Source organism: Azolla caroliniana, unplaced genomic scaffold (assembly GCF_043228905.1).
Source record: "Azolla caroliniana isolate FFs.n. ecotype wild unplaced genomic scaffold, voAzoCaro1.0.p SCAF_13, whole genome shotgun sequence".
NCBI lineage: Eukaryota > Viridiplantae > Streptophyta > Polypodiopsida > Salviniales > Salviniaceae > Azolla > Azolla caroliniana.
In genome coordinates, this window is record NW_028230448.1 from 3,583,976 (window position 1) to 3,600,717 (window position 16,742).

The window sequence follows — 16,742 nt, forward strand, 5'->3', positions numbered from 1 at the left end:
ACCATCATCTGAAAGCTATAAGAGATATTTTACTCCCATTTCATAAATCACTTCATAATGTAGAGCACCAACACAAATGAGAGGATTTTGCTCTTATTAGTTCATTGTACCTCACATCCAATGTTACAAGCTTGTTTTGGAAATCTATGATTAGGCATATACTTGCCTTTTGTCATAAACGTATATACTCTTTGCATAACTTGTACCTCTATTGGTTGAACACCTGTTTTTAATAGCATGCCACGATAGAATATTGAGAAATTTACCCCAATTATATACCTAAGACCAACTTTTGTATTTCATTCTATGCATTAAGTGAGATAGTGCCACCCCACAATTCCACTCCATAAAGCAACACTTGGACCACCATGGCATTGAATAAAATCGACCTCAGTTTCCATTCTCAAGTATCCCTTTGGTTGCATTGATTCTCAAACATATAATAACTATTCCAACTCGCTTAAAGTCTAACCTTATAACATACATTCCACTTATTTGTTGATGGACATTAATACCAAGATTTTTGAAGCTTTGCACCATTTTTTATTCATTCTCCCTTATATGTAAAAGTGGGTTAGTATCTTGCGTGTATTCCTTTATTGCCATCATTTTTGTTTTATCCGCATCAACATTTAGCGCACAGTTTTGATAAAAAGTATCCAATACATCAAGTAAGTGTTGCATATCATCCCCATACAAGGATACAAAGAACCATTAGACTAAGCATACTAATGTTTGTAGAGCACTCTTGGCTGCTATTGAATGTGAGAGAGAGCAAGTGAAGGATCAAAGAGAAACTCTATTGTAATCTTATCTCTTAACTATGTTTCTCTAATTCCATCCACTCTCCCTCAAAACTTTGACATTAAGCATTTGAATTACTGACTAGGTAAGCACACATTTGATACTAAACGAAGTCGGATCACAAGCACGCCTCTCCTCCCTTATATTTTAAAACCCAATATTTTCTTTCTTTCTTCCTCTCTCTCTCTCTTTTATCGTAATTATTGTTACACTACACTCCACTACGTGGTGGGTTTGAAACCCAATTTTACTCACCTCTCTATTATATACTCCATACATATCTCTTAATTCACTAGATGCCATTGTGGAATGTAGGGGTTGAACCCATGACCTCTTGATCTCCATTGGCAACCTTACCAACTGAGCTACATCTCTCTCTCTCTCTTTTGATAAAAGCACACAATTATATTAATTGTATGTAAAATCCACTTGGTTACAACACTTCTTAGTCTCCTCTACCTATCATGTGTCTATGTAGGGAGAGGGACATCTTGTAATTCCATTAAAAAACCTGAATATGCATTTGAGGAAATTATCCCCACATGCTCTAACATTCAAAAATTCCACATGAGAATACCGTTTAACTTCTTTATATAGGCGTTCACCCCATGTCTATTATCAAACATGAAAGCATTACGCATATTCCAATTGTGTTGTAGTCCCGAATAACATAAAATCCAAATGCATTTCCAAATCCAATATTGCTGCACCACCTAACCTTTTAGGAGTAGCCAAATGGTCCCATGAAATCTATGTAACTCCCATCATTTCTCCCTTCCACCACAACATGAACCGAATAGGTTGTAACATGTTTTGCAATGCCTTCTTAGTCCAAGGTAGTAAAGGCAAAAAATATAATAACATGGGTATCAAGATACATTGCACCACTTTGAGTTGTACATGAAAGGGCAATAATTGAGACTTCAAATACATAAACTTTTCCTTCAATTTACTACAAATCTAATCAATCAAATGAGCATTTGCAACATCAACACTGAATGGATAACCCTAATGTTGATAAATTGATCCTCGTGTAATCACTGACCCTCACCATCCCAAACATTCCAAATCACTCTCCGTACAAGAAATAAGGTGAAACTTCCTCCAATTTATAAACAACCCTGAAGCCAAAGCAAATTGATTCCAAACTCTTGTCATGCTTTCAACACATCCTCATTAATAATCAACGTTGGCCCAATCAAATTCTTAAAATGAGTAATACATAATAACCTTGATTGGGTCTACAATAATGCCTTCCCCTATCTTAATTTGTACCACATTCGAACGAGCATATGATGAGAATGTCTTAATCCTTGAAAAAACATATGAGATTGTGATTGATTATCTATAAATCCCTCCTTAACTGACATAGTCTTGTTTGTTGATAACTTTGACAAGACAAATTCCTCACAATGTCATCTACTTGAACTTGAACATTGAAAAGCTCTTCATCATGCAGACTATTCATCAATAGTACATTGCATCACGTAAGAATATGTGAAAACTTATCAATCAATTTCTTACGTCTTTTAGCATTAGTCATACCATACATACGATGAATACCACCGATGTTTTGGAGTGTTGTATGCCATGCATGTCATCCTTTTGAAATAACTTGTTTTGAAAACATGCCAAAAATTTGTTGCATATAGGCATCAAATAAGGAATGTAATAATAAAGAAGAATTAAACCTCAAAGGAACTCGATCAAGTAATGTTTTGTACATATCTACCCCATGTTTATTAAATTCAAAACATATGGGAAAATGATCCAATGTCACCTCTTGCATAATTGACATATTAAGCATCTATGGCAAAAAGGACTCCTTATGCATAACATACATTCTATCTAACCTACTCCATGTTTCCTTATGTTGCATAGACTAAAATGTAAACCCAATCTCATCTCGATGCAACCATTTCCATACGTCCAACTTCAAAACCTCTGATGCCAATTTGTCCCGAACTGCTTGCTCATGAGAATCGTGAAGTAGATTGTGAAGCATCAACAAACATATTAAAATCACCCATTAACAAACCAGCACGGCCCACTAATAACTCTAGATACATTGAAGAGCATAACTCAATGCGTTGATTAGCATTATTGGGTGCATAGATTCCAAGTACAAACCGTATCAAATCCTCAAAATACTTGACTTCCATCACCAAAAAACATTCATATGGATCATTATAGACTATATGTGGACAAAACAAATCACGAATAATCATGACTACTGCTGAGTAATGATGTGATAACTATCTTGCATAATATGCAGAATATCCATGCAAATGTAACACAGATCCTGCTAAATCATGAAACTTATGTTCAATTGCACATAAAACATCCCATTCTTTATCAAATAAAGTTTTCCCTAAAATACACTTCTTATGAGGAGAAGCTGCCCCTTGCACATTCCATGATACCACTTTCATTTAACACTTTAGTAAGAACTTGCTCTTTATGAGCAAGTGTATTCATGAATGTACTAAATTCTTGTTCAAGAGCTGCATAAGGATTCGTGTGTACTACATCCCCTTCACCAATAATAGGGTTTTGTTTTCTAGATCCACGAGAACGAAGCCCTTGATTTAATTGAGGTCACACCACCCTTCCTGAAGAATCGAATTATAAATTGTTGGACACTCTTTGATTTTGCGTTTGTTTTCTGCCAATGATTTTTCTTAAAGCCCTCATTCAATCTCAAATTATCTTTTGGTAATGCCTTACCGTTAGTATTTTTTGTGTCCCTTTGTACGGCAACACCCTTCCCTTTTATCTTATGCTTCACTTGATGCCACTCTCCATCTTCAACATCTGGGTCATCATTAATATATACTCCATTCTCCTCCCCAACATCTCTAACATGACCATGAACTTTAGGATCTCACTCTAACCCATGAGATGTTCCCTCATCCATGACCATATCAACCATTGAGACAATATCCTTCTCAACATCTTCCTTATTTTTCCCTTTGACATAAAATTTCAGGGATAGTTCACCATGATATTGGCATTCAGACATAAAATGCCCCAATTTACCACATTTTAAAAAATGTCATGCAAAAGTCTCCCATTGAAGCTTAAAATGAAATCGACCAAATTGAGATGTATCTATACTCAACCATCTTGAAAGTTTACAACTTGTATCCCATAACATGCAAAATCTACATTTGTTCAATGAATTAACATGAGGGGCAACCAAAACATTACCAATTTGAGACATCAATCCAGGTAGTAAATCCCAAAAGAATGAGTTACTACAATCAATGGTCACCCAAATTAGACATTGTTGTTTTAATAAATCTTTATAATCCACCACCAGAACCCATTCCATCGCATGCACTAATCTTCTATAAAAAAAGATTGGTACCTTTGCCATCAAAGCCATACGGTGTTCTGATGGTCGAAAAACCACATCATAGAAACCTCTTGGACCCACATACACATCCTCAACACAATGAATCCAACCACAACTTAATCCATGATACCAAATGAATCCAACCACAACTTAATCCATGATACCAAATGAATCCAACCACAACTTAATCCATGATACCAAATGAATTCAACCACAACTTAATCCATGATACCAAATGAAGTTTGCTAGTGAAATACAAAATAACACTACGATCATAGAACCTGTCAAAAGTTGCTAACATAGACTTGGTCTCCATCGCCACCTCTTCAACATCCGCCTCCACACAATCTTTAGCATCTTTCTCATTTTGTTCCATAAAATTAGAAAGCAAAGCCTTAACAAAACCACGACGATTGTCAATATCATAATCATCTCCAATAACATGTTTCCCACGAAGAATAACAACATATGATGTTCTCTCTCTCTCTTTTATTATTATCGTAATTAGCTTACCCTATTGGTAAGTTGTTACACTACAAGTCACTATGTCTTGGGTTCAAAACCCAATTTTACTCACCTCTCTATTATATACTCCAGACATATCTCTTAATTCATTAAATGCCACTATGGAATGTGGGGGTGTTCAACGACCACTTGGTCTCCATTGCGCAACCGTACCAACTGAGCTACATCCATTTGGGCCTCTCTCTCTCTCTCTTTGTTGTAATTAGCTTACCCTAGTGGTAAGTCGATAACACTACAAGCACTATGTCTTGGGTTCGAAACCCAATTTCCTTACCCCTCTATTATATACTTCACATATATCTCTATTTCACTAGATGCCACTGTGGAATGTAGGGGTTGAACCCATGACCACCTGGTCTCCATTGGGCAACCTTACCAACTGAGCTACATCCATTTGGGCTCTCTCTCTCTCTTTCTCTCTCTCTCTCTCTCGTGTGTGGGCGCCCACACACACACTCTCATCGCAGGCCCTTCTCGGAAATACCGAATAGAATACGTATCCCTGGACACTCATATGAAAAGGCAAAAGCTCAAGAAAATATAAAAAAGAGAGAGAGACACACACACACACAAGGAGAGAAAGAGAGAGAGATACACACACATACAAAGAGATAGATAGATAGATTATATTATCGTCTTCAGAGGTCAAATATGACCTATGAGACCAAAAATATTACATTTCACGTGATATGTGTGAAAGTGAGTAGTGACTCTTGATGTTCAAGAACTTTACTAATGAATCTAGCAATCAAGAGTGCACGTTGTGTTTGTGAGAGAAATTCTTGCAAGGATTGGGCTTGGTTGAAGAGATGTGGAAAGCATGGTCGAATATGATCAAAGGCGGAGCATTGTATCAAAGTGTGATACTTAGACTCTCGAACTTGTTTAGGGCAAAGTGTGCATAGCCAGCCACTCTCATCACTTGTGGCCCAATGCCCCGTCTCACATTGCAATGCATGTGAGCTATGTCTCATGGAAGCAATGGTTCGAATGGAAGATAACGCGATGGGCTGTAACATGTATCGATATGTACGGTTTCCCCATTCCGCAAAGAATATGGTTTTGTAGTTGGGTGCAACATGTGTCGTATAATGTGTGAAGCGTGAGCCTCCACATTTGTCCCATGTCATGATACATTGGTGTTGCAAAAAGGTCTCATTTACTGAGGAATCTATGTGTAGTATAATGTACGGAGCATGAGCCTCCACATTTGTCCCATGTCATGATACATTGGTGTTGCAAAAAGGCCTCATTTACTAAGTGATGCATCATAAAGTAAGTGTCTTACATCCCATTTACCAAACCATTTTTCTATATTTTGCATCCAATTGGAACACAAATTTGCCTTTATGCGTTTTTTGGATCTTTTTGCTTGCTTCCCATGAAATTCTAGGAAGTTGATGTGAGAGATTTTTTTGAACCTTAAGCATGTATTCAACAAGCATTTTCATGGCCATGATCTCAATGGGAAACGATCCCATCTCAAGGAGGAGGTGGGTGTAGGGCGTTTGTTTCTTCACTTGTAGAAACTTTGTAAGAAAATGTTTTTGGATATTTTTAAACTCTTTCCACATAGATTTAGGGATGCTACCGCCCCATACCTCCACCCCATAGAGAAGAACTAGTGTCACCAAAGTGTCAAAAAGATATTTCTTGAGGACCCAACACTTAATATCTCCAAGATTGCATGTGTTCTCAAATGCATAATATGCTCGCTTACCCGCCTCTGAGCGGTGTGGAGCACATTCATTCTATCTATGATTTGACGGAACTTCAAGGACAAGATATTTGAAGCTTTCCACACATTCAAGTGGCTCATTATTGTACATAATGCATGATTTACCTCTTTTTTGGGTCTTCACAAGCATAATCTTTGTTTTAGAGCTATTGACACTTAATTTAGTATGCACGCAAAATTTTTCCAATGCCTTCATAAGCTTTTGTGCATCTCCTAAAGTATTTGCAAAAAGCACTACATCATCCGCATATAGCAAAAGCATAATCACAACATTCCCAATGACAACTTCTTTAACACATTCTTCCTTTACAAACTTGGCAACCATTTCTTCCAATTCATCAATGCATAGAGCAAATAGTGTTGGTAAGAGTGGGCTTTCTTGCTTAACACCAATAGTGCTATTGAAAAAATCTGAAAGTCTATCTCTCATATGCACACAACATATAACCTTCTCATATATTTGGGAAATTGCAAGAATATATTCACTTGGCACCTCAAGTTCTTCCATTCGCCTCAAAAGATGCTCACGAGGTACCATATCAAAAGCTTTCTTGAAGTCTACAAAGCAACAATATAAACCTTTACCTCTAAGGCGACTTTCCTCCATTAATACTCGAAGGGTGACATGGTGATCAATGGTGCTATGGTGTTTTTGATTAATGAGAGAGAGAGAGAGAGAGAGAGAGAGAGAATTAGAATTAGAATTTTTATCGTCCATAAAGAGGCCATTTTTTACCTATGGGACTAGAGTATACATGTGTTCTTGATATGTGTCTCCTTCCTAAGAAGGGGTATTCATACATTGAAGCACAAAGTCTCTATGTGCAAATAAAGCATACACATGACCTCAACCTTCTCGGTGGTGTCTTAAGTGTGACACTTAAGTTATCACTCCCTCTTAGTATGTCAACATATCTTGAACGAATTGTACTATATGTTACGGACAAGTATAATATAGCAAAGTGAAGACAAGACTAGAAAATAAGAGAGAGGAAAAGAACAAGAACTCAACTTATAGAATCCGTAACTGGTGTTGTTCACCTTGATTAGAATCAAGGTGCCCCTGAGTATTTATACAAGAAGGTAGGGCTATGTAAGCCAGCTAGAAATAGAGTATACATGAGGATGCATGCAATAGAGAATGCATGAGAATGTGTGCAAGCTAGAAACTTCCAATGTTCAATCTACACTACATGAAGTTAGATTTGGTACAAGTATGCATAATATGTAGCTCAATTGGTAGGGTTGCCCAATAGAGACCATGAGGTCTTGGGTTCAATCCCTACTTTCCTCCGCGGCATATGTCTATGACATTATCCTCCCTTTAAGGCCGCATCTTAACACCCGTGACCGGTTTATGAGGGTATCGTTGATGAAAAGCGCGAATTGCCTCCGACACATTTTGTAAATCTATAACTGGTTCCCATGTGGCGTCTGAAAGAGGGTAACCTTTCCATAAGACCGAGTATTGAATTCTTCGGCAACAGAAGCAGGAGTCGAGGATTCAGTCAACCTCGTACTCCTCACCTGTCGATGTTAAATGTTTGGATTGCACCACGATCGGTCACGAAGAAGAGTACATCAACAAAAAGTAGTACAGCTAAAGAAACTATGAAGAAGAAATGGCAAGAGAAAAAGGAGCTAATTGGTAGCCAAGTGTGAAAGAGGCAAACCATAAATGAAAATACTATATGAACCGCATTGTGGTGGCTTTGTAGGGGTTCTTCCATTTTAGTAAAGTTCTCCCTATCGATTATTCCTCTCCTCCTTCTTGTATCCCTTAAGCTTAAGAGAGATTAGTGAAGTGTTTAGTTAGGGCACACTAATCTCTCTTCTTTGTTGGTGCTAGACCTCTTAGCAAAGAGGGTTAATAAACATATTTGTTACTCTTATTGTCTATATTCATTACTCCTATTGACTATGAGAGAGACTTTCAGAGAGTGAGAGAGATATTGTGCTTATTAATCAATTAATTGTTAGGTGAGTGTGCGGCTCGGAGGTGTCCGACAACCATCTCTGCCCAATTCGCCATCAAAAGGGTATACGCCGGTCCAAGCTCTGCAAATGACATCGAGGAGGGTTTAACTCCGTCGATACATAGATCCAACACATTTATTTGACGTCGTTGCCTGGGAAACGACTAACGCTTGAAGCCGATTTCGAGTGATTGAACACTCGTAGGCAACCCACTTAACTAGGGAAGAAATAAAAAGGGAACCATTGTTTTTTAATTAAAAATTTCACCACTTCATGTTTTAATTAAGCTAATTTTATGTTTTTTTTTAGTTTTATTTGTTTTCCCTCTAATCGCCTAGACATTTGCAAGCTATTTGTCTGGTTAATACTAAGCATTTGTTACGAACCCTCAAAGTTTGATGTCGAGACAACACCAGGAACATCCAAAATCCTTTGTCGTACATATGGCCGGATCCTCATGGACGAGGATGTTAAAAACCCGACCTACACATCAGGAAGAGGTCACGGAAACCAATCCAACATATGGTGCTAGCCCATCTAACCCGACTCGATACCACGGTGGGTGGCTAACCCCAGGGATGCTACCAAACATGAACCTCCAACCGAGCCCGGCAACCAAAGCACCTCTCAACACGCCCCCACTACAAGACAACCCAACAACAGACTCGCCCAACATAGAGTGACACATATGGGATACCACACAGGAGCTGCGTGCGATAGAATAGGAAATCAATATATGGACGATGCAACTTGCGAAAGGAGGACAACCGGAGGGGATCACCCGAGACATTGAAGTTGCCCTGGCAGAAAGGAAAGACACGTTGTCGTGATGTTGTGTGTCCAATGGGAGAAATTGTGAAATAGTGTAGTTCCACGCACATTACACAAACGATTATGAATATGAAAATTATCCTAGGGTCTAATGGCATTCGAGTGCATATAGAGGGGTGCAAGCAAGATTTGAACCTCGCACCTCCAAGATAGGAGACATTTATCTTACCATTAGGGCTACTACCAAGTAATATGTATTTCTTTTCATATTCAAAAGCCATAGGAAAACAACCGTACAAAACCGTGTGCACAAAACCATGTTCCGAGCCCATGGTTTTGTGCATGCACAAGAAAAACTGTGTGCCCAAAAACCATGGATCCAAGCCCATGGTTTTATGCATGATAGAAGCATGGATAGACCTATAAAAATCCTCATAAGGCTTGTGTAAGGGGGGGGTCAATTTGGAGATCATCATCATCATCATCAATAATAATATAATACTCTTCTTATTCTTCTTCTTGACATCTATATTCTTCTCAAGTATAAAAAATCTTTGGTTTTCTCAAGTGTGACATTAGTTTCCTCAACTCCTACATACACATCGTCATCTTTTCGACAATTTCACGAACATCCTCCCCGGTCCGAGACCCCAATGGTCCCTCTAAAGCGAAGCACGCACACACGCGCATCTTCGTGACATCTTTGGTGAACCCGACGTGAAGAGCGGCAGGGAGGATGAAGATGGACAAGGAATATCTCATGAAGGCAATGTCGAAGATGATGATGGAATTTTCGAGAGAAAGTAAAAGACGACATGCGGCCCAACAAGCCGTCAAAAGCATGGTCGAGCGAGTCGGTTATTTCGACGGGGGCATAGTGCAAAATTTTCTAGGCACCTACAATGCCCAGATGGATTCGAGAGGTGTAAAAGAAGCTATGAGGCTAGAGTACTATTGTTGGGTGGTGGCTGAACCGAACTACAAAGAGGTAAAAGAGCCTTTCAAGGAGGCTCTATTGGAGGCATATGGCTCCGAGAGACCGAAGGGACAAAGTTTGTACAAGTTCAACCAATGGGTGTCATCGATGAAGACCCACCGGAGTGCCATGGATGCGTTCGTTGAGTTTGAGTGTCGCTTTGGTCAATTCTCAGAGTGGGATTGAAGATTGGTAGGGGTGAATAAAGTTCTACTATTTGTAAAGTCAATCGAGCGGAATGAAAGGAAGGCCATTGGAATCCAACTCGAGGATGACGATGGTGAAAATGGCCTCATCGAGGATTGGCCAAAGTGGAAAGGGTATGTTGACAACACGACGAGAGGAAGACAAGATTCTCATCAACAACACGACCCATGAGGGATGTTCAAAGGAGAACGGGATGCAATACACCACCACCGAAGGAAGAAAACTCGAAGAGGGAAGATTCGATACTCAACATAGAAGCCTTAATGAGAGAAGCATTCAAGAACTTAAAGGCGCAAGGTGATGCTTAAGAGGAGCTTAAAGTGGAGCGAAAACCGAGGAGAACAGTGATCGAGGAAAAAGAGACCTCCCAACAAATATGGGTTAATGAAGTGGCCGATACAAAGGCTCAAGTTTTTTATGACAATACCATGGGAGAAGGTGTGAAACAAGCCACCTTCTCGACTTACTTAGGAACGACGGTCAAGAGAAAGGCTGAAGACTCGAGAGCAGGAAATGTTGCTTTAAGAGTGGACGAGCATTTTGAAACACATGTTGTGTCCAAAATATCAAGTGATGAAGGTGCAAGCATGAGCAAAGCTTGCATGATCGAGGGATGTAAAGAGTGCGAGGTTGACGTGATTGAGGCGGTAGCCACGAGGAATGACATCGAGTCGCAGATGGCTCTGGAAGAGTCCACGTTGGATGATCGTGTCGAGACTTTCCCAACACTTGATCTAGAGACTTGGGCAGTTGTTTCCGAGAGCCAACATGAGACCCAAGAGATGGAAAGTGGTGGGGAAGCAAATATTGAAGACAATGCGAATAACAACGTTGAGCGAAAGATGGCTATGGATGAGAAGACGGTGACTGATGGTGTGGAGGTTCTCCCCACAATTGTTATTGAGACTTCGGTAGTTGTGCCTGAGTGCTAATGTGAAACCGGAGAGACAAAAGCTGACGGCAAGAAATCGAAGGACCAAAGCGGCGATGAGGACGATGACCACAGACTAAGGGATCATTCCACACTGGTTCAGGAGACTTCGGCAATTGTGCACGAGAGCCAACATAAGACTGGAGAGATGGAAGGTGGCGGTGAGGAGATGAGGGTCGAAGCCATCGCATATGGAGGAACGGTGACCAACAAAGAGGCCAAGAACAAAGCTACAATAGACTTTGATGAAGAGCCAGAGGGCGGCAAGAAAGGAAGAATCGGAAGACAATCTGGATGGAAGATGCAACGGTTGGTATTCCGACCCAAACGGAAGCCGACCCGGACGGGAGCTAATCAACTGGGCCCCACCCAACCAAAACCCGGACGAACGCCGACCCGGAGGGAAGCCGATTCGGCCAAATGTGAATCCGGAAGAAGACCGACCAAGCCAAAAGCTGATTGGTCGAGATTGATCCAAACAAAAGTTGAGCCGGCGAAGCCGGAGGTCGAAGCAGAGGAACCGTGACACCCAGTTAAGATTGTTGCGCATGAGGAAATGCAAGCATGAGACGAGAAAGGACGATCGGAGGAAGTTTGATGACCAAGGAGATGGTCGGGGCAAAGGCGGCACATGTACGATGCATGAAGGGTTACGTTTAGGAGGAGCAAAAGGGGCTATGAGAAGTGGTGATGGCAATGCAAAGGGTGAGTGAATGATATGGTTTATCGGGTGGCGACGATGGTTCGGGTGGAAAGAATGCATGTGCTCAAAATGGAGGACAAAGGCCACGCATGTGAGGCGCAAGAAAGAAAGAAATCAAAGGCCAATCACTCTTTTCTTCTTGGCACATGCTGGAGGATGTGCGGTTTGGTGGGGGTGGATGTCGTGATGTTGCGTGTCCAATGGGAGAAATTGTGAAATAATGTAGTTCCACACACATTACACAAACAATTATAAATATGAAAATTATCCTAGGGCCTAGTGGCATTCGAGTGCATATAGAGGGGTGCAAGCAAGATTTGAACCTTGCACCTCCAAGATGGGAGACATTTATCTTACTATTAGGGCTACTACCAAGTACTTTAAATGTTATGTATTTCTTTACATATTCAAAAGACATAGGAAAACAACCGCACAAAACCGTGTGCCCAAAAACCATGGATCCAAGCCCATGGTTTTGTGCATGATAAAAGCATGGATAGACCTATAAAAACCCTCGTAAGGCTTGTGTAAGGGTGGGGGGGGGGGGGGGTCAATTTGAAGATCATCATTATCATCACCATCATCATCAATAATAATATAATACTCTTCTTATTCTTCATCTTGACATCTATCTTCTTCTCAAGTATAAAAAATTTTCGGTTTTCTCAAGTGTGACATTAGTTTCCTCAACTCCTACATACACATTGTCATCTTTTCGACAATTTCGCGAACATCCTCCTCGGTCCGAGACCCCGGTGGTCCCGCTCAAGTGAAGCACACACGCACGTGCATCTTCGCAACAACATCCGCGCGAGTACAACAAAAACTTAACCTCCTAGAACCATCATCACATACGCACCGTCGAGAACATGAGCCCAGCCCCGCACCGCATTTTAGCACAACATGCAACAACCCAAACAATTCAAGAGCACACATGCGAAGACCCCCAACACCGTTGCGTATGAACATGGCCTCTACACCCGACCCAACCACCTCAGCACTTCCTAATGCTGAACTCACATTGGCATTACAATCCATCCAAACCCTCGTGGCATTGATGGAAAAAGAACGAGCACCTGCGGAAAATTCAAGTTACCCCACAAACGACAGCAGGAAGAGTGCCACCATTCTAAGCTAGTACCTCGTTTCCTCGGTTTGGGTGACGCTTATGACAACGTAGAGAGGTTCAAACAAATATGTTGATCTTATGAACCCCTCACCAAGATCACCAAAGTAGCCGCATTTCGGCTTACGCTCGACGACCATGTCGGAATTTGGTTTGGGACTTTAAATGAAGACATCGTCGCAGACTTCGAGTATGTCATTGAAGATTTTTTAATCAACTTCGCTCGTAGAGGGAATAAATGGAATCCAGTCGACCAACTTTTGGCCCTCACGCAAGAGGCGAATGAGATGGTTAGGGATTATATCCGCTGCACGAAAAGCCTTCACCATCGGTGTAGCTCGAGTGATAAAATGTCAAATGAGAAATTGTTGAGCCGTTTCATTAATGGGTTGTTTGACCCCACACTCCAAAATTTCCTCATCGCCCGGATGTGCCGGTCATTCGTGGAAGCTTGCACCATAGTGATGACTTTCGAAGATTCAATGAGTGGGTTGCGGATACCCACAAAAGCACCTACAAACAACCGTGAGAAGACCTCGGAACCTGCTCCACCCACACCACTGAGACCACCCTACATGGAAAGACCCCATCCATATGCCTAAAGAGAAAACGTAAGGTGCGTCGTGTGCCATGGCCATCACACTAGGCATGAGTTCCCTCTCCTCCACCAACGACGACCTCAATACTGTAAGTGGTGCAAAGCCTTCATGATGCATTCTCAAGAGAACTGTTGGCAAGCCCCAAATGGAAGATATGGCCAAACACCAGTGGTTGAACACCCATGATTACCCCCACCACTTAGCCACCCACAACTACCCGCAATACTTCCCCAAGAATCCCCACTACCTCGCGTTGGAGCCTGCCTTGCCGAACTAGAATACGCCTTAGATAACCAAGCCTAGGTTGGGGAGGGCACCTAAGAATATGAAGTCCCATACTGGGAGTATGCCGGTGAAGAAGAAGTGCTTTCTCACTTTATGGACTTCGAAGGCGACCAAATACCAGTCTACATCTTACGAGGAGAACAGAGGGGCCCACCGATGGGATTTCGACAAAACAATAGTTTACGAAGGCTAGAATTGAAATGTTTCAATGGCCAAGGGCCACACATGGTAAGCGAGTGCCCAACTAAACATGAATACTATGACCGGATGGCACAACGACCACGACACACCCCACCGGAAGCACCCCCAAAACCACTGATACAAATTCTCAACCAACAGTCACAAGACCTCATCGAGTGGTTCCAACATGAAGCATCATGCCTAGGGTGTGGTAAAGAACACTTGGTACTTGACTGCCCAGAGAAAAAGAAATGGATTAGCACCAACCTATTATCCATAGTACCATCAACGATTGGTGCCAACGTCATCACACGAGCCCAAAGAGTAGCTCATATCTTGAAGTATCATGACCAAGGCCTTCCTACGAGCACACGGAAGAGGTGAAAATCTAAAAAGACCGCATCCACGAAAAACTCCAAGCAAGATCAAGAATCTCAAGGAGACGTAGACGTGATACCTATCAACCCTAACAAGGACTTACCCGCACACCTAGCAACGTACCCAAACCCAGTAGCCGAAAAACAAAAGGTCGAAGAATACATCAAACTCGTACACCATGAACAGATCGAAGGGTCGCTTAGCCTCCCAAGTATAAACTTTGAGTAGCTAGAAGACTAGGTAAACCCGCCACCTCGATACGCTGACACCAACCAACACCTCCATCTCTTAATCTACTCTGATTCACGAAGTCAACACAGTCCTGCTCTAACAAATGTTAAATCTAAAGTTCCGCCTAACATTACGTGAAGTACAAAGCTACATCGACACCTTCGTGATCGACAATCACCAGCTACAACCTCTACTCGCTAAAGAAGTCAAATTCACACTGGAAGAGCTACTCAAACTCAACATTCAGCCATGGCATGATGTCCTCCGCCGTTTGAATGGAGGCTTGTCTGCAGGTTATGGGAAGAAGGTACACACCCACATCCCTCATACAACCACATTCCCCAACCAACCCAAAGAAATGCCGATAGATATCTGTGGAGCTCATTTCGAGAGTGACAACGCTAGTTTCACTCTCCCCGTGTGCGTTAATGGCACGACTTGTGACGCGATTATTGACACCGGAGCAGGGGTAAGCATAGTTAGCTATGAATGTTGGTGCAATTGGGGCAACCCAAAAATGCTTCCTTCATATGTCAAGCTCCAAATGGCGGATGGTTCCATCCAATGGCCAGAAGGCATGATCCCGGCTCACAACTTCACTATCCATGAGGTCGACTTCAATCTTACTTTTGTTGTCACAAGATCATCTAATCAAGTGGCTTACGAGTGTTTACTAGGACAACCATTCCTAAGAGTAAGCCGCCTCGTGATGGACTTCGGGAACGTCACAATTTACATGTGGAAAAACAACAAAACATTTCGCATCAAGGCGAAAAGTCCACGAACAAGAAGGTAGTCCCCTTGTCGACGACTGGTTAGAGACCACAGAGTTCGAGACCAACCTCCTCGATTGCCACACCACAAGGGCAATCCAGATCTTGACCAGACGCCAACCCCTACCCCAAAGGCATACTACTCCCAAGGCAAAGAATGTGAGAGAAGACACATCCGTAGCCTCTGATTCGTCACAAATGAATTGGGTACACATCCTCGCCACGATCGATGCCATGTACCCCATCAGTACAAAGTGTTGTGATGAAGACGGGGACACAATTTCGTGTTTCAATTTCACCATCCTCGCTCCAAAACAGAGACAAACCAATACAAAAGACAAATGCCAAGTGATGTAGACGACACGAAGAGAAGAAAATTTGCCCAACGAGAAGACCCCTGAAGAAGTTGACTTCCCCGAGAAATTCAAAGTCTACGAACAAGGGAATGGAGTGGTGGCTTGTAAACGACCACAACGCACACCTAACACCTTAGGAGAAGCATGCGATGGTCCAGCTAGAGTTAAAGAAGTCAACCTAAGAAATGGACTGAACTCCAAACCGTTCATAGTTGTCATGATAACACTCACATCATGCATCGAAAGGATCATGACACTCACATTATTCGTCGAAAGCATTTGAACCCACGACCTTGTTGTACACATGTCAAAACCTTAACCATTGTATTAATATTCTTGTATGTATAGTTTTTAGAATATGAAATCTAATATCATAGGAATATTCTATATTACTCTACATTCTAGAATGACCTAGAATATTCTAGAGTGTTCTATACACTAGAACCTTCTCGAATAATCTAGAGATTTTCTAGATTACTCTAGAGTGTTCTCTATTACTTATAAATTGGGATCTACCACTCATCCCAAACCTAAATTGGTGAGAAAACCCTAACAAGTTCTATTTTTCCTTCTCCTCTCCCCTCGTAAGCTATGCAGTCCATGAGAAAACAAGAATACATGCGTGTTCTTTCTGAGCTCGACATGCTCACGAATAAAATTTTGGCATTAGAGCATGAGAATCAAAGGCTACTTGGGGACCTACAACAAGTGAGCACCGAAAAAGCTCAATAGCATGAAGAGTTATCACAGTGGGTTCATCAACTCGAGGCGACTATATTGTCATTACGAGAACAAGTGTCGGGGGCTCAGAACTCCCCTAGAGA